At 38.7% G+C, this 18,848-nt stretch overlaps 1 long non-coding RNA gene across 2 annotated transcripts in view; it reads right to left on the minus strand.

Annotated features, from left to right (window-relative positions):
* Positions 1-1,209: 1,209 nt before the first annotated feature.
* The window catches only part of LOC127801390 (uncharacterized), a 70,854-nt gene continuing 53,215 nt past the window's right edge, over positions 1,210-18,848 (minus strand). Inside the window, exons 11-26 of one of the 2 annotated variants that reach the window (XR_008023050.1) lie at positions 18,227-18,325; positions 17,810-17,875; positions 16,323-16,410; positions 15,935-16,033; positions 14,031-15,583; positions 13,643-13,741; positions 11,991-13,291; positions 11,739-11,826; positions 11,353-11,451; positions 9,451-11,003; positions 9,067-9,165; positions 7,849-8,716; positions 7,594-7,681; positions 7,208-7,306; positions 6,830-6,895; positions 1,210-4,678 (exon numbers count right to left, since the gene is read on the minus strand). This is a non-coding gene — a long non-coding RNA (uncharacterized LOC127801390). The remainder of the gene's footprint in view (positions 4,679-6,829; positions 6,896-7,207; positions 7,307-7,593; positions 7,682-7,848; positions 8,717-9,066; positions 9,166-9,450; positions 11,004-11,352; positions 11,452-11,738; positions 11,827-11,990; positions 13,292-13,642; positions 13,742-14,030; positions 15,584-15,934; positions 16,034-16,322; positions 16,411-17,809; positions 17,876-18,226; positions 18,326-18,848) is intronic. The other variant, XR_008023051.1, reaches the window with a different exon arrangement.

An 18,848-nucleotide genomic window follows, 5' to 3' on the forward strand; every position in this document is an offset into this window, starting at 1 on the left:
TAATAAATTCAGCTCATGCCCGGCGTGAGTTCTATCTCATTAATAATCTATATGCATGCACAAATTCTATCTTGTTCTTGTTCCATGTATCACAACAGTACATATTTCAAGTGAGATGTTAACACCAAGGTTAAAATTGACAGCAAAGCAAAGGTTAAAAATTGAGATGTTCTCAATGCCTATCTATGCCGCACTGCTGCAACTAAAGCATCAAATTTCCTGCCACCATGTGAACATGACTGGCTGCCTATTATATATATAATGTATAAAGATGGCCGGTCACCTTAATCCTTTAAACACCAAAGCAACCTACTCTGCTTGAATATTATGGATGTCCCCATTGCCATTGCCACAGCCTCTCTCTGCTTTGCAAAAGTTGGTGGAGAGAGTCATTTAGCATACACAGCCTTTGAAAAAGGGAAAGGAGAAAGAAGAGAACAGACAGAAGAAGAATGATGCAGAGAAGAAGAAGAGGAGAGAGAACGGCTCAAGCTATTCCAAAATTTATTTTTCAATCATTAACACAACCATATTTCCTAATACATCAAGAAGACCATGTGGTCGAGGGAGGGTTGTAAACATATAAAAATTGTAATTATCCTAATGAGGACATGTGCATAGATGAAAGGACAGCAAGGATTCATGTAGAAACACCAATGTGTGGGGTTAAGGCTTGTGATGATGATTATGAACTATCCTAATGAAATAAGATTTAAAAATCCTAATAATGAATATCCAAAACAAAAAACCATTATTTGATGAAAGTGGAAACAAAGGGGAAACAAAACAATTCTATTTATTACTTATTCAATGAAAACCGCCCCTTGACAATGTTAGTTAAATGGCTTTATAAAGCTAATTCCTTCTGGCATTTAGTATTAAATTATTCTTTGAATTTACATTTGTCATATTTTCAGAAATTAACACCAGTGCCAAGGTATAGAGCGTATATATCACTTAGTGGCAATAAGCCCAATAGTTGAAGAAAGCCACACCAGTTGAGCAATACTTTCCCTGTTATGTAATCCAAAACCAGAAAGTTTTTCAACTTGATCAAAGTATGCATTCAATATTTTCAACAGTAACAGCATACGTTCTCTCCATCCCTGTCAAACCAACTGTGCATAAACTAGGAAAAGTAATCTACATAAGGAGGTCTTAAGGAACAGAAAGGAAAGGGTATGGCAAATTATATACACACACAAACATATCCCAGTTAGAAGGAATATTAATAACTGCCTGCAGGGCCACAAATGTGGTTTTGTTGCATGATCGGGAAGTTGTAAGCAAAAAAGCAAAATATTATACATAAACCTGACTTTACCAACATAAGAAAAAGTTTATATATCCCACACTCTAAAGATTGTATCAGTTTAAGATCTCCTCACGTACTTGCATGAAGAATTTAACACCAGTAGTTTTGCATGAAAAATAGGACATTAAAGAGTTGATTTGGGCCCCTAAAAGAAATTCAATATGCTAAAGCAATATAGGGGAAACAACTTGGTGGAGATCATAAAGAGTGATGGAAGATTTTAAGGGCTGTCAATCAAGCCATCTTTTTTGAATTATTTCCTAATACATAATTAGAAGGTTAGGTGTACAGATTTGGTAGGTTCTGTAAATCAATTAGAGATTGTCTCCATTAGAGGAAATTCCTAAATTGAGAGTTTCCTATGATAGATTAGCTAAGTTTCTATATATATAAAATTCTGGACAGAATGAATAAAGTCATCAAGCCTTCTCCCTAATTTCTAACATAGTATCAGAGCTTTAGGGAACTCTCTGTGGGCGGCCTTCATTGCCATTTATCCTCCTAATCTCCAGCCTTTCATTTTTGTTCAGTTTTTCAGACTTATCACCCCTAGCACTAGTTGCCCTAAATTTTTTAGCAGCCCAGAAGGACGTCAACAACCTCTGCCAAAGTTCTCTCTCACTGCATCGGAGGAGTACCGGCAAACCCAGTCTCCGATGAACTGCAGCAAATCAGTGCTGCATACTGGCTCACTGGGAAGAACCATCTAAAATGGTCACAGTTGATCAAAACCATTTTAAAGGGCAAAGGCAAACTCAACCATATAATTGGAACTGGTCCCGAGGAAGGAGATCCCAGTTTTATCTCATGGGATGAGCAGGATTCGATGATTATGGCTTGGCTCTGGAGTTCTATGCCACCAGAAATAAGTGACACGTGTATGTTCCTACCGACTGCAAGGGAGGTCTGGGAGTCCATCCGACAAACTTATTCCAAAAGTCAAGGATGCAGCCCAAGTCTATGAGTTGCGGATCAAAACTATGTCAACAAAGCAAGGAGAAAAGACTCCCTGAATATGTAAACCTGCTGAAGGGGCTGTGGCAGGAAATGGATCAATATCGGGCGATAAAGATGAAGGATAGTAAGGATGCTGCATTGCTGACGGCATTCATCGAAAAGGATTGCACATATAATTTTTTAGCAGGACTAAATGCAGATTTTGATCCTGTAAGAATCCAGATCTTAGGTAAATATGATCTCCCCAATCTCAATGAAGTAGTTTTAATTATCTTTGGTAGAAGAAAGTAGAAGAGAAGTGATGTTGGAGACAAAATCACTGGAGACATCGACAATGCTGACAAAAACTACAGCCTGAGGACCAAGAGAAAACTGGAAGGCTGAATCTAAAACAGCAAGTGGGGAAGATGGGGACACTATGGTGTACCTATTGTAACAAATCGAGGCATACCCTGAAGAAATGCTGGAAATTGAATGCAAAACCACCCAGTAAAGAGTGGGGAACCAAAGGAGGACAGAATAAGCCTTACAAAGGGCAAGCATACCAGGTGATCGCACAGCAAGAAGCGGAGAAAGGTTTGGACTCAAAACAAATCTCAATAAAGAGGAGGTTGAGAAGTTGAGGAATTTTTTGGCAGCCCTTAAGAAACCATCAGGTACTTGTTCATTGGTACATTCAGGTATATCTCCCACCTCTCACTCTGTTTAACTGCCTCAGAAAAATTGTTTAGACATTCATGGATTATTAACTCCAGAACCACATATCATGACCCATGCCTCTTATAATTTCAACACTTATACTCCTTGTCTTAGTAATTAGGAAAATAGCTACTACAAATGGCTCTCTGACCACTATAGCTAGAATAGGAGATATAAGACTCGGTCCAAATCTCACCCTTAAAAATGTCCTTCATGTTCCCAAACTGTCTACAAACTTGGTATCTATCACCAAGATTTCTCAAGACCTGAATTGCAAAGTTACATTCCCCCCCCCCCCCCCCCCCAACAAACTGATTATTTCAGGATCAGGCCTCGAGAATGATGATTGGATGTGTTGAGGAAAGGGGAGGATTGTACTATTTTGGCGTGCTTGAGACACCGGACATCAGCAAAATAAACCAACAGATTCATACCAATAAGGAATTCAAAATGCACATTGAGAGTTTTCAGAATTTTTTGTTGAGAAGATAATTGTTGGGATAACTCCTCAAATTATGTTTTGATAAATATAAAGTCTATAATGTAAGCTCTAATTTTGAGTAGGAGAGCTATTCGAGGCCTAGTCTAATTAGAATTGTAGCCTATAGATAAATATCCCTGGTTCAATTATTAATTAGATCATCCCTCTAGAATATTTGTGTTTTCAAAATTTTACTAACCAGTTATCGAGAGGATGTGTTCCAGGTGTTTCACAGACAATTACCTAGATTTGTTGGGATTATGATGGATATTTCAATTTGCCATAAACCAGGGCTATTCTACAATTTTTAGTTATCTCAAACCAAAAACTACTTTATGGATCTTGTAGCTTTCCTCTCCAAAACTATGTTTAATGGATTATCGCATTAATGTTGAATCGTGGATGTAGGCAATTGCCCAACCACGTTAAAAATTCAGTGTTCCTATTTTTCTCTTGATTTCTATGTTTGATTGTGCTCGATCCAGATTCCTAATAGGTTTCGTCACAGTGCACATTCTTCAGGATACTCTAGGTGAAGCAAGAGCTTCAAGGCGCTAACAGAAAGAAAACACGAGAAAAGAGAGAAGAGGGAAACGTTTTTGCTGAAAGAACTTTACTGAATGATCAGAATTACAGAAATACAGGTCTTAATAACAAACTTTGCAACTTGCAACAGCAAGTTATAACTGTCTAACCAACCAACAACTAATATAATAGCACAACAGACAACTAATATAATACCATAACAGCTTACAACAAACACAACCGTGACACAACATAAAGAGAAATACACATAACAAAATTAATCAACATTATTTCCTTCTACACTAGGAAAACATAGAGATGAAATACCTAATAACTTGTACTCTGTGAACCCTTTTTGGTTCATGCTTCTAATTGAAAGATGGAATAACATAAAGTTGTTTAATTGTTAGATATAATATGGTTTTGCAACGGGTAACTGCCAGACTAGTCAACATAACATTATTGAATGAGATAATCAACTTGGTTTCATGCCCGATAATGGAAACACTTAACAACATACAGTTATTTTATGGAGAAATTCAGCATTTAGGAAACTAAAATGCAATAATACCACCAAACCTACGCAATAGAGGAAGCTAGAGATGCTGTAGCCTGTCTCTTGTGAGAAATTTCACAAAGAATGCTCCCAAACAGCGAACAGTGATGGAAATGGCTGGGAGGGACAACCACCAAAGCCAGCACTGAAAATAAATAGTATAAAACAAGATGAGAATGTTAAATTTGGATTGCATAAAAAAAAGTTCACCGTTTCATCATAAATGATTTAAAAATTACACGTGTAATCCATGATGTAGAAAACATGAAACCAATGCCAATAAACATGGAAGAAACATTCCTTGAAGCCTCGGAAATATGCATTGTCGCTCAGTTGAAAGCTATGAAACAAGTTTGCCCTTGCTCAATTTGGGTCGGACTCAGGCATTACTCAATAGAGGTGCAAGGCTTATAGAAGTACCAAATAAGGTTTGTGGATAAACACAATCAAGAGGCATTCTAAGCATGAAAAGGTTTCAGCTAACTGAAATATGGGAAATCAAGAGTACAGGGGGGAGACAAATGGGGAAGAGAAAAATAAAGCACCCCCCACATTGAGCTTCCCCTTCACCATGCTCTATTATTGATTAGGGTACAGCTACAAGATAAATTGGAAATTCAACCACTATAAGTTCAAGCGCCAATCAGTATGAATCCTTTGCTAAACACCACAGGTCGCATTGGTTAATAAGTAGAACCAAGAAAATAACCAAGTTCAGGCAGAAAGGATAGGCTAAAGGAGATGGGAAGGTGATTTAAGTGTGTAAACCGAACAGTCATTGCAAGTACTTAGATATTTTGGAAATAAAGATTCGTATTGAAACATATATTCACAAAGATATCTAGTCAGACCATTTATTGTGACTTTAAAAAAGTCCATTAAATCATAAGTTAATTCTTCTCGTTCTTAATATTAACAAAATAATCAACATAGTCATACCAGAAAGTTGGAATTAACCCTGCATATTAGATACTTGATACAATCTTGTCAACATGCTTCTGCCCCATAGAGAGTTGGTTTACTACTACTAGGCCTCAACAATAGGCAACTAAGCATGAACATGTGGGTAAGACCGACATGTGTGCCATCAGCTCAAATAACCACAAAGTTACAAATGGAATCAAGTATGCAGGAATTATTACTAAAATTAAATTTTAATGGCAAGGTTGCTACTAGTACTAATGAAGAACCTAAACTTAACGATGACTTACTTAATAGAGCCTACAAAAAAAAGTAAATTTAGGATACTAGGTATTGCAAGTTCTAGGTCATTAATTTCCTTATCATTAATCTCCTTACCGTTAATTTTCTACAGAATAATCAAAATACTTTACTCTTAAAATATATTCTAGAGTCCTTCAGAGACAGTATATTCAATAGTCATTCATTGATGTCTATAATTCAATCCTTGAAATCAATTGCCATGCTTTAGAGAAAGGAAACCTCAAGTCAACACCAATAAGGCAAATTAAAAAGTAAATAATAAACCAACACATCTAAAACAATAAAAAATAAGGATGAGCAAGAAAAAGTAAACCAGCATTATCCATATCAATAAACAATGAAAAATGCATTACTTATTGAAATTATAAAAAAACACAGACAAAGATATGATTGCGAAGTTCAAGAATCAAACCCCTTTCTGAAATGAGCATACAAAATTAACATTCTTAAAAAGAGTGGTTTCTGTTGTCACTGAGAAAATGCAAAAGTGAAGCGAAACAATGAAGAATCTTAAAACTCCTTGAAATGATAATATAGCAAAAATACTCGAAATGATAACCGAGACATTGGCTAAAATACTTAAAATGACTTCAAGATGATCCTTTAAATATATAAGTAGAAATGAAAGCAAGAATTTTAGTGGTTAAAAAAGGCAAATTGAAAATGAAAAACATGCCCAAATATGAGAAATTTAAACAATACCTAAAATATGAGAAAGTAGTTAGCCTTTACAGTCCAACAAAATTCTTTAACAAAAGAAAACATCAAGTTACCAACCAAAAGTAAAATTTAACAAATACATGGAAAAAACTTTAGCCGCTGTGAAAAACCATCACATGAAAAATGTTTAAATGCATTAGTTATTTGTAGTTGTTGCATTTTTTTTTAATGTCCGCTTAGGGATAAAATTGAAATCAAAGTTTAAATTTGATGATCAAATTGAACTAAATGTCAAAACTAGATAAAATTCAAAAATGACCCTAAGCTCGGGATAAAATAGACTATTCCGCCAGAAAACATATTGCTCCAAAAAGGGGGAAGAGAGAGAGTAATGCATAATGGAACTCACAACCTCTTTAAGAATAAGCTTTAGCGTCTCATCAACTTTCTCATAAGAGCGTGAAATCTCGTACTTCACCTGAGCAAAACATCTTACAGTCAATATAGCGCCAAAAATTCGGTACATAAAAATTGTGCACTTGATAAAAAAATCAATGACGGTAAGTAATGATGAAACATAAGTACACCATCAACAATTCAAGAATATTGAAATGCTCAAATACATAAAAGAAGATTAACAAAATGAAATGGTTTTACAACTATTCAAACCTTAGTAGTAATCATATTTCCTAATTCGCTTATGCATTCACTTTTTCATATTCTGTGTATTTTCAGATAGCATACTGTGTGTGGATAGATTGTTAAACGTGCAAAAAAGCCTTGATCTAACCTGGTGGATGGCGTGGATAAACACGTTCTTCCTCAACCGAGCACAACCCTTTCCCTAGTAGAAGAAAATAACCACGCCTGAAGTGTAAGTGAAGCTGAGCTGCAAACAAAAAAAAAAAAAGAAACAGGTCACAATTTCTTGGGATGAGATCATAATCAAGTACAAAATGCTTGAAATTAAAGGGCAATTGCAATTGCCTAAACATAACCCAATAATAAAGCCAGACGTTAGGCACCAAGAAAACCCAAAGGGTTTTTCCATCAAAAAATCATTTGATCCACCCTCGACAAATAAGTACAATCCACCAAAATCCAGTGAAAATATTTTACGTGGATAACGCTAAAAAGAAAAATAGTTGTAGAAGATTTTGTCAAGAAATACAATACCTGGGTCACTGAGGAAGTAACAACGAAGAGCTACTTCTCTGTGTAGGATACGAGCTCTCCTATTTCTCAAGCATTCAGTCCTGAGAACCTGCCCATTGATGTAAAAAGCTATCACGACCAAATTAGTTTAAAAAGGAACGACTATTTTAACATCATAATTGAAATAGCAAGACATAAAAAAAAATAAAAAAGGAAAGGAATAAAAAGGGGGTAAAAGGTAAAATATCACGACAGTGATAACTAAAAGCGTTGAACCTGCATGTAGACCTCCAAAGAACAATCCAACTACTTCCTGCAGTCGAAAACATCATAAAAATATGGTCAAATAAACAATTTTATACTGAACTTAAGGTCTTTTTTCACTATTATCCAGTTTTGACATTTGTTTTAATTTTCTCTTAAAGCGGACTGGCCTGTGGCCCTGCAGACGCGGTGTGTTGTTGTGTCAAATAATGGACACAATAGGCAAACAATTCCATGGTCGACTTTGATCCAAATCTGACCCAGTGGGTCGACCGAACATGTAATGGGTCAAAACCCATCTTCTTTCCCAAATCACCAAGTGTTTTGCCTTCCACCTTGCGCTGTCGCAGCTCCCGTCGTAGCCGTTTTGGCCTTTTCCCTGCCCCTAGCCACCTCCTTCTTTCTCACTCTTCATCGCCGGTGGCTTACTTCCATTAATGGCGGCCACATAGGCAGCCGATTAGGAAAAGAAGAGAGAGGGGAGAAGATCGCAGGTCAAGGCAAAAAAATGACCATGGCGAGATAGATGTTGAAAAGAAGACAAGGGCCATGGCTTTCTTTTGCTGATGTGTCCAACAAATAACACATCAGCACGCCACCTAAGCACCACATATGTTAGGGCTCTCGTCTGTCCGCTTAGGGATAAAATTGAAATCAAAGTTTAAATTTGATGACCAAATTGAACTAAATGTCAAAACTGGATAAAATTCAAAAATGACCCTAAGCTCCGGATAAAATAATCTATTCGGCCAGAAAACATATTGCTCTAAAAAGGGGGAAGAAAGGGAGAGTAATGCATAATGGAACTCACAACCTGTTTAAGAATAAGCTTTAGCGTCTTATCAACTTTCTCATAAGAGCGTGAAATCTCGTACTTCACCTGAGCAAAACATCTTACAGTCAGTATAGTGCCAAAAATTCCGTACATAAAAATTGTGCACTTGATCAAAAAATCAATGACGGTAAGTAATGATGAAACATAAGTACTCCATCAACAATTCAATAATATTGAAATGCTAAAATACGTAAAAGAAGATTAACAAAAATGAATGGTTTTACAACTATTCAAACCATAGCAGTTCAGTATCATCTACTTGCACAATCGAGTTCCATCACTGGTTTGCAGCAATCATATTTCCTAATCCGCTTATGCATTCACTTTTTCATATTTTCAGATAGCATACTCTGTGTGGATAGATTGTTAAACGTGCAAGAAAGACTTGATCTAACCTGGTGGATGGCGTGAATCAACACGTTCTTTCTTTACCGAGCACAACCTTATCCCTAGTAGAAGAAAATAACCACGCCAGAAGCGTTAGTGAAGCTGAGCTGCAAAAAAAAAAAATAAAAGAAACATGTCACAATTTCTTAGGATGAGATCATAATCAAGTACAAATGGCTTGAAATTAAAGGGATTGTAATTGCGTAAACAGAACCCAATAATAAAACCAGACGTTAGGCACCAAGAAAACCAAAACGGTTTTTCCATCAAAGAATCATTTGATCCACCCTCGACAAATAATTACAATCCACCAAAATCCAATGAAAAAATTTTACGTGGATAACGCTAAAAAGAAAAATAGTTGTAGAAGATTTTGTCAAGAAATACAATACCTGGGTCACTGAGAAAGTAACAACGAAGACCTACTTCTCTGTGTAGGATACGAGCTCTCCGATTTCCCAAGCATTCAGTCCTGAGAACCTCCCCATTGAGGTAAAAAGCTATCACGACCCAATTAGTTTAAAAAGGAACGACTATTTTAACATCATAATTGAAATAGCAAGACATAAAAAAAAAAAAAATGAAAGGAATAAAAAGGGGGTAAAAGGTAAAATATAACTACAGTGATAACTAAAAGCGTTGAACCTGCATGTAGATCTCCAAAGAGAAATCCAACTACTTCCTGTAGTCGAAAACATCATAAAAATATGGTCAAATAAATTATTTTATACTGAACTTAGGATCTTTTTTCACTATTATCCAGTTTTGACATTTGTTTCAATTTTACCATCGAACTTTAACTTTTGTTTTAATTTTATACTGAAGCGGACTGGCGTGTAGCCCTGCAGACGCAGCGTGTTATTGTCTCAAATAATGGACACAATAGGCAAACAATCCCATGGTTGACTTTGATCCAAATCCGACCCAGCGGAGTCGACCGAACATGTAATGGGTCAAAACCCATCCTCTACCCCAAATCACCAAGTGTTTCGCCTTCCACCTTGCGCTGACGCCGCCCCCGTCGTTGCCGTTTTTGCCTTTTCCCTGTCTGTAGCCGCCGCCTCCTTTCTCACTCTTTATCGCGGGTGGCATGCTTCCATTAATGGCGGCCACAAAGGCAGCCGATTGGGAAAAGAAGAGAGAGGGGAGAAGATCGGAGGTCAAGGGGAAAAAATGACCATGGCGAGATCGATGTTGAGAAGAAGACAAGGGCCATGGGTCTATTGCCGTCAATCGAGTGGGCCTTGCTTCCGCCATCGTCGACGATGTTCTCCAAAATCGAGGTTCACCGTTACTGCCCTGACTGATGGTTCGTCTCCCCTTTTGGTCGATGGCTCGCCGACGTGGGTTATCATTTTGGTCGACCGATTGACGCAAGTCTTCTCAGCCACAGGTGGAATCTCGGCATTGCAATGGCCATCGACGCCATGGCCGAGGACCTCTGGTCACTCCTATGGCCGAACACCTTCGTGCTCGACATGGCTCGCATAGCGTGACCACAGCGTTGAGGCCTCGGGTTATTGGCGATGAGAGAACAAAAAGACGACCGACGATGAAGGAAGGCGGCGAAAACTGTTTAGGATGTAAAACCTAATGGCCTGAGGGTTGAAGATGATGGATTTCTTTTGCTGATGTGGCCGACAAATGACACATCAGCACGCCACCTAAGCACCACGTATGTTGGGGCTCTCGCATGTCCGCTTAGGGATAAAATTGAAATCAAAGTTTAAATTTGATGACCAAATTGAACTAAATGTCAAAACTGGATAAAATTCAAAAAAGACCCTAAGCTCCTGATAAAATAGTCTATTCGGCCAAAAAACATATTGCTCTAAAAATGGGGAAGAGAGGGAGAGCAATGCATAATGGAACTCACAACCTGTTTAAGAATAAGCTTTAGCGTCTTATCAACTTTCTCATAAGAGCGTGAAATCTCGTACTTCACCTGAACAAAACATCTTACAGTCAGTATAGTGCCAAAAATTCCGTACATAAAAATTGTGCACTTGATCAAAAAATCAATGACGATAAGTAATGATGAAACATAAGTACTCCATCAACAATTCAATAATATTGAAATGCTAAAATACGTAAAAGAAGATTAACAAAAATCAAGTGGTTTTACAACTATTCAAACCTTAACAGTTGAGTATCATCTACTTGCACAATCGAGTTCCATCACTGGTTTGCAGCAATCATATTTCCTAATCCGCTTATGCATTCACTTTTTCATATTTTCAGATAGCATACTGTGTGTATAGATTGTTAAACGTGCAAGAAAGACTTGATCTAACCTGGTGGATGGCATGAATCAACACGTTCTTCCTCTACCGAGCACAACCCTTTCCCTAGTAGAAGAAAATAACCACGCCTGAAGCGTTAGTGAAGCTGAGCTGCAAAAAAAAAAAAAAAAAAGAAACAGGTCACAATTTCTTAGGATGAGATCATAATCAAGTACAAATGGCTTGAAATTAAAGGGATTTGTAATTGCGTAAACAGAACCCAATAATAAAACCAGACGTTAGGCACCAAGAAAACCAAAACGGTTTTTCCATCAAAGAATCATTTGATCCACCCTTGACAAATAAGTACAATCCACCAAAATCCAGTGAAAATATTTTACGTGGATAACGCTAAAAAGAAAAATAGTTGTAGAAGATTTTGTCAAGAAATACAATACCTGGGTCACTGAGAAAGTAACAACGAAGAGCTACTTGTCTGTGTAGGATACAAGCTCTCCGATTTCCCAAGCATTCAATCCTGAGAACCTGCCCATTGAGGTAAAAAGCTATAACGACCCAATTAGTTTAAAAAGGAACGACTATTTTAACATCATAATTGAAATAGCAAGACATAAAAAAAAAAAAATGAAAGGAATAAAAAGGGGGTAAAATGTAAAATATTACTACAGTGATAACTAAAAGCGCTGAACCTGCATGTAGATCTCCAAAGTGAAATCCAACTACTTCCTGCAGTCGAAAACATCATAAAAATTATGGTCAAATAAATTATTTTATACTGAACTTAGGGTCTTTTTTCACTATTATCCAGTTTTGACATTTGTTCCAATTTTACCATCGAACTTTAACTTTTGTTTTAATTTTCTCCTAAAGCGGACTGGCGTGTGGCCTTGTAGACGCGGCGTGTTGTTGTGTCAAATAATGGACACAATAGGCAAACAATCCCATGGTTGACTTTGATCCAAATCCGACCCAGCGGGGTCGACCGAACATGTAATGGGTCAAAACCCATCCTCTACCCCAAATCACCAAGTGTTTCGCCTTCCACCTTGCGCTGCAGTCGCCCCCGTCGTTACCGTTTTTGCCTTTTCCCTGCCCCTAGCCGCCTCCTCCTTTCTCACTCTTCATCGCGGGTGGCATGCTTCCATTAATGGCGGCCACAAAGGCAGCCGATTGGGAAAAGAAGAGAGAGGGGAGAAGATCTGAGGTCAAGGAGAAAAAATGACCATGGCGAGATCGATGTTGAGCAGAAGACAAGGGCCATGTGTCTATTGCCGTCGATCGAGTGGGCCTTGCTTCCGCCATCGTCGACGATGTTTTCCAAAATCTAGGTTCACCGTGACTGCCCTGACGGACGGTTTGTCTCCCCTTTTGGTCGATGGCTCGCCGACGTGGGTTATCATTTTGGTCGACCGATTGACGCGAGTCTTCGAAGCCACGGGTCGAATCTCAGCACTGCAATGGCCATCGACGCCATGGCCAAGGACCTCTAGTCACTCCCATGGCCGAACAGCTTCATGCTCGACATGGCTCGCGTGGCGTGACCACATGGTTGAGGCCTCGGGTTACCGGCGATGAGAGAACAAAAAGGCGACCGACGATGAAGGAAGGTGGCGGAAACTGTTTAAAATGTAAAACCTAATGGCCTGAGGGTTGAAGATGATGGATTTCTTTTGCTGATGTGGCCGGCAAATGACACATCAGCACGCCACCTAACCACCACGTATGTTGGGGCTCTCGCATGTCCGCTTAGGGATAAAATTGAAATCAAAGTTTAAATTTGATGACCAAATTGAACTAAATGTCAAAACTGGATAAAATTCAAAAATGACCCTAAGCTCCCAATAAAATAGTCTATTCGGCCAGAAAACATATTGCTCTAAAAAGGGGGAAGAGAGGGAGAGTAATGCATAATGGAACTCACAACCTGTTTAAGAATAAGCTTTAACGGCTCATCAACTTTCTCATAAGAGCGTGAAATCTCGTACTTCACCTAAGCAAAACATCTTACAGTTAGTATAGTGCCAAAAATTCCGTACATAAAAATTGTGCACTTGATAAAAAAATCAATGACGGTAAGTAATGATGAAACATAAGTACTCCATCAACAATTCAATAATATTGAAATGCTAAAATACGTAAAAGAAGATTAACAAAAATCAAGTGGTTTTACAACTATTCAAACCTTAGCAGTTGAGTATCATCTACTTACACAATCGAGTTCCATCACTGGTTTGCAGCAATCATATTTCCTAATCTGCTTATGCATTCACTTTTTCATATTTTCAGATAGCATACTGTGTGTGGATAGATTGTTAAACGTGCAAGAAAGACTTGATCTAACCTGGTGGATGGCGTGAATCAACACGTTCTTCCTCTACCGAGCACAACCCTTTCCCTAGTAGAAGAAAATAACCACGCCTGAAGCGTTAGTGAAGCTGAGCTGCAAAAAAAAAAAAAAAAAAAAGAAACAGGTCACAATTTCTTAGGATGAGATCATAATCAAGTACAAATGGCTTGAAATTAAAGGGATTTGTAATTGCGTAAACAGAACCCAATAATAAAACCAGACGTTAGGCACCAAGAAAACCAAAACGGTTTTTCCATCAAAGAATCATTTGATCCACCCTCGACAAATAAGTATAATCTACCAAAATCCAGTGAAAATATTTTACGTGGATAACGCTAAAAAGAAAAATAGTTGTAGAAGATTTTGTCAAGAAATACAATACCTGGGTCACTGAGAAAGTAACAACGAAGAGCTACTTCTCTGTGTAGGATACGAGCTCTCCGATTTCCCAAGCATTCAGTCCTTAGAACCTGCCCATTGAGGTAAAAAGCTATCACGACCCAATTAGTTTAAAAAGGAACGACTATTTTAACATCATAATTGAAATAGCAAGACATAAAAAAAAAAAAAAATGAAAGGAATAAAAAGGGTGTAAAAGGTAAAATATCACTACAGTGATAACTAAAAGCCTTGAACCTGCATGCAGATCTCCAAAGAGAAATCCAACTACTTCTTGCAGTCGAAAACATCATAAAATATGGTCAAATAAATTATTTTATACTGAATTTAGGGTCTTTTTTCACTATTATCCAGTTTTGACATTTGTTTCAATTTTACCATCGAACTTTAACTTTTGTTTTAATTTTCTCCTAAAGCGGACTGGCGTGTGGCCCTTCAGACGTGGCGTGTTGTTGTGTCAAATAATGGACACAATAGGCAAACAATCCCATGGTTGACTTTGATCCAAATCCGACCCAGCGGGGTCGACCGAACATGTAATGGGTCAAAACCCATCCTCTACCCCAAATCACCAAGTGTTTCGCCTTCCACCTTGCGCTGAAGTCGCCCCCGTCGTTGCCGTTTTTGCCTTATCCCTGCCCCTAGCCGCCTCCTCCTTTCTCACTATTCATCGCGGGTGGCATGCTTCCATTAATGGCGGCCACAAAGGCAGCCGATTGGGAAAAGAAGAGAGAGGGGAGAAGATCGGAGGTCAAGGAGAAAAAATGACCATGGCGAGATCAATGTTGAGAAGAGGACAAGGGCCATGTGTCTATTGCCGTCGATCGAGTGGGCCTTGCTTCCGCCATCGTCGATGATGTTTTCCAAAATCGAGGTTCACCGTGACTGCCCTGACTGACGGTTCGTCTCCCCTTTTAGTCGATGGCTCGCCGACGTGGGTTATCATTTTGGTCGACCGATTGACGCGAGTCTTCTCAGCCACGAGTCGAATCTCGGCATTGCAATGGCCATCGACGCCATGGCCGAGGACCTCTGGTCACTCCCATGGCCGAACAGCTTCGTGCTCGACATGGCTCGCGTGGCGTGACCACAGGGTTGAGGCCTCGGGTTACCGGCGATGAGAGAACAAAAAGGCGACCGACGATGAAGGAAGGCGGCGGAAACTGTTTAGGACGTAAAACCTAATGGCCTGAGGGTTGAAGATGATGGATTTCTTTTGCTGATGTGGCCGACAAATGACACATCAGCACGCCACCTAACCACCACGTATGTTGGGGCTCTCGCATGTCCGCTTAGGGATAAAATTGAAATCAAAGTTTAAATTTGATGACCAAATTGAACTAAATGTCAAAACTGGATAAAATTCAAAAATGACCCTAAGCTCCCAATAAAATAGTCTATTCGGCCAGAAAACATATTGCTCTAAAAAGGGGGAAGAGAGGGAGAGTAATGCATAATGGAACTCACAACCTGTTTAAGAATAAGCTTTAACGGCTCATCAACTTTCTCATAAGAGCGTGAAATCTCGTACTTCACCTGAGCAAAACATCTTACAGTTAGTATAGTGCCAAAAATTCCGTACATAAAAATTGTGCACTTGATAAAAAAATCAATGACGGTAAGTAATGATGAAACATAAGTACTCCATCAACAATTCAATAATATTGAAATGCTAAAATACGTAAAAGAAGATTAACAAAAATCAAGTGGTTTTACAACTATTCAAACCTTAGCAGTTGAGTATCATCTACTTACACAATCGAGTTCCATCACTGGTTTGCAGCAATCATATTTCCTAATCTGCTTATGCATTCACTTTTTCATATTTTCAGATAGCATACTGTGTGTGGATAGATTGTTAAACGTGCAAGAAAGACTTGATCTAACCTGGTGGATGGCGTGAATCAACACGTTCTTCCTCTACCGAGCACAACCCTTTCCCTAGTAGAAGAAAATAACCACGCCTGAAGCGTTAGTGAAGCTGAGCTGCAAAAAAAAAAAAAAAAAAAAGAAACAGGTCACAATTTCTTAGGATGAGATCATAATCAAGTACAAATGGCTTGAAATTAAAGGGATTTGTAATTGCGTAAACAGAACCCAATAATAAAACCAGACGTTAGGCACCAAGAAAACCAAAACGGTTTTTCCATCAAAGAATCATTTGATCCACCCTCGACAAATAAGTATAATCTACCAAAATCCAGTGAAAATATTTTACGTGGATAACGCTAAAAAGAAAAATAGTTGTAGAAGATTTTGTCAAGAAATACAATACCTGGGTCACTGAGAAAGTAACAACGAAGAGCTACTTCTCTGTGTAGGATACGAGCTCTCCGATTTCCCAAGCATTCAGTCCTTAGAACCTGCCCATTGAGGTAAAAAGCTATCACGACCCAATTAGTTTAAAAAGGAACGACTATTTTAACATCATAATTGAAATAGCAAGACATAAAAAAAAAAAAAAATGAAAGGAATAAAAAGGGTGTAAAAGGTAAAATATCACTACAGTGATAACTAAAAGCCTTGAACCTGCATGCAGATCTCCAAAGAGAAATCCAACTACTTCTTGCAGTCGAAAACATCATAAAATATGGTCAAATAAATTATTTTATACTGAATTTAGGGTCTTTTTTCACTATTATCCAGTTTTGACATTTGTTTCAATTTTACCATCGAACTTTAACTTTTGTTTTAATTTTCTCCTAAAGCGGACTGGCGTGTGGCCCTTCAGACGTGGCGTGTTGTTGTGTCAAATAATGGACACAATAGGCAAACAATCCCATGGTTGACTTTGATCCAAATCCGACCCAGCGGGGTCGACCGAACATGTAATGGGTCAAAACCCATCCTCTACCCCAAATCACCAAGTGTTTCGCCTTCCACCTTGCGCTGAAGTCGCCCCCGTCGTTGCCGTTTTTGCCTTATCCCTGCCCCTAGCCGCCTCCTCCTTTCTCACTATTCATCGCGGGTGGCATGCTTCCATTAATGGCGGCCACAAAGGCAGCCGATTGGGAAAAGAAGAGAGAGGGGAGAAGATCGGAGGTCAAGGAGAAAAAATGACCATGGCGAGATCAATGTTGAGAAGAGGACAAGGACCATGTGTCTATTGCCGTCGATCGAGTGGGCCTTGCTTCCGCCATCGTCGATGATGTTTTCCAAAATCGAGGTTCACCGTGACTGCCCTGACTGACGGTTCGTCTCCCCTTTTAGTCGATGGCTCGCCGACGTGGGTTATCATTTTGGTCGACCGATTGACGCGAGTCTTCTCAGCCACGAGTCGAATCTCGGCATTGCAATGGCCATCGACGCCATGGCCGAGGACCTCTGGTCACTCCCATGGCCGAACAGCTTCGTGCTCGACATGGCTCGCGTGGCGTGACCACAGGGTTGAGGCCTCGGGTTACCGGCGATGAGAGAACAAAAAGGCGACCGACGATGAAGGAAGGCGGCGGAAACTGTTTAGGACGTAAAACCTAATGGCCTGAGGGTTGAAGATGATAGATTTCTTTTGCTGATGTGGCCGACAAATGACACATCAGCACGCCACCTAACCACCACGTATGTTGGGGCTCTCGCATGTCCGCTTAGGGATAAAATTGAAATCAAAGTTTAAATTTGATGACCAAATTGAACTAAATGTCAAAACTGGATAAAATTCAAAAATGGCCCTAAGCTCCCGATAAAATAGTCTATTCGGCCAGAAAACATATTGCTCTAAAAAGGGGGAAGAGAGGGAGAGTAATGCATAATGGAACTCACAACCTGTTTAAGAATAAGCTTTAACGTCTCATCAACTTTCTCATAAGAGCGTGAAATCTCGTACTTCACCTGAGCAAAACATCTTACAGTCAGTAGAGTGCCAAAAATTCCGTACATAAAAATTGTGCACTTGATAAAAAAATCAATGACGGTAAGTAATGATGAAACATAAGTACTCCATCAACAATTCAATAATATTGAAATGCTAAAATACGTAAAAGAAGATTAACAAAAATCAAGTGGTTTTACAACTATTCAAACCTTAGCAGTTGAGTATCATCTACTTGCACAATCGAGTTGCATCACTGGTTTGCAGCAATCATATTTCCTAATCCGCTTATGCATTCACTTTTTCATATTTTCAGATAGCATACTGTGTGTGGATAGATTGTTAAACGTGCAAGAAAGACTTGATCTAACCTGGTGGATGGCGTGAATCAACACGTTCTTCCTCTACCGAGCACAACCCTTTCCCTAGTAGAAGAAAATAACCACGCCTGAAGCGTTAGTGAAGCTGAGCTGCAAAAAAAAAAAAAAAACAAGAAACAGGTCACAATTTCTTAGGATGAGATCATAATCAAGTACAAATGGCTTGAAATTAAAGGGATTTGTAATTGCGTAAACAGAACCCAATAATAAAACCAGACGTTAGGCACCAAGAAAACCAAAACGGTTTTTCCATCAAAGAATCATTTGATCCACCCTCGACAAATAAGTATAATCTACCAAAATCCAGTGAAAATATTTTACGTGGATAACGCTAAAAAGAAAAATAGTTGTAGAAGATTTTGTCAAGAAATACAATACCTGGGTCACTGAGAAAGTAACAACGAAGAGCTACTTCTCTGTGTAGGATACGAGCTCTCCGATTTCCCAAGCATTCAGTCCTTAGAACCTGCCCATTGAGGGAAAAAGCTATCACGACCCAATTAGTTTAAAAAGGAACGACTATTTTAACATCATAATTGAAATAGCAAGACATAAAAAAAAAAAAAATGAAAGGAATAAAAAGGGTGTAAAAGGTAAAATATCACTACAGTGA

This window comes from Diospyros lotus, chromosome 5, assembly GCF_014633365.1.
Source record: "Diospyros lotus cultivar Yz01 chromosome 5, ASM1463336v1, whole genome shotgun sequence".
Lineage (NCBI taxonomy): Eukaryota > Viridiplantae > Streptophyta > Magnoliopsida > Ericales > Ebenaceae > Diospyros > Diospyros lotus.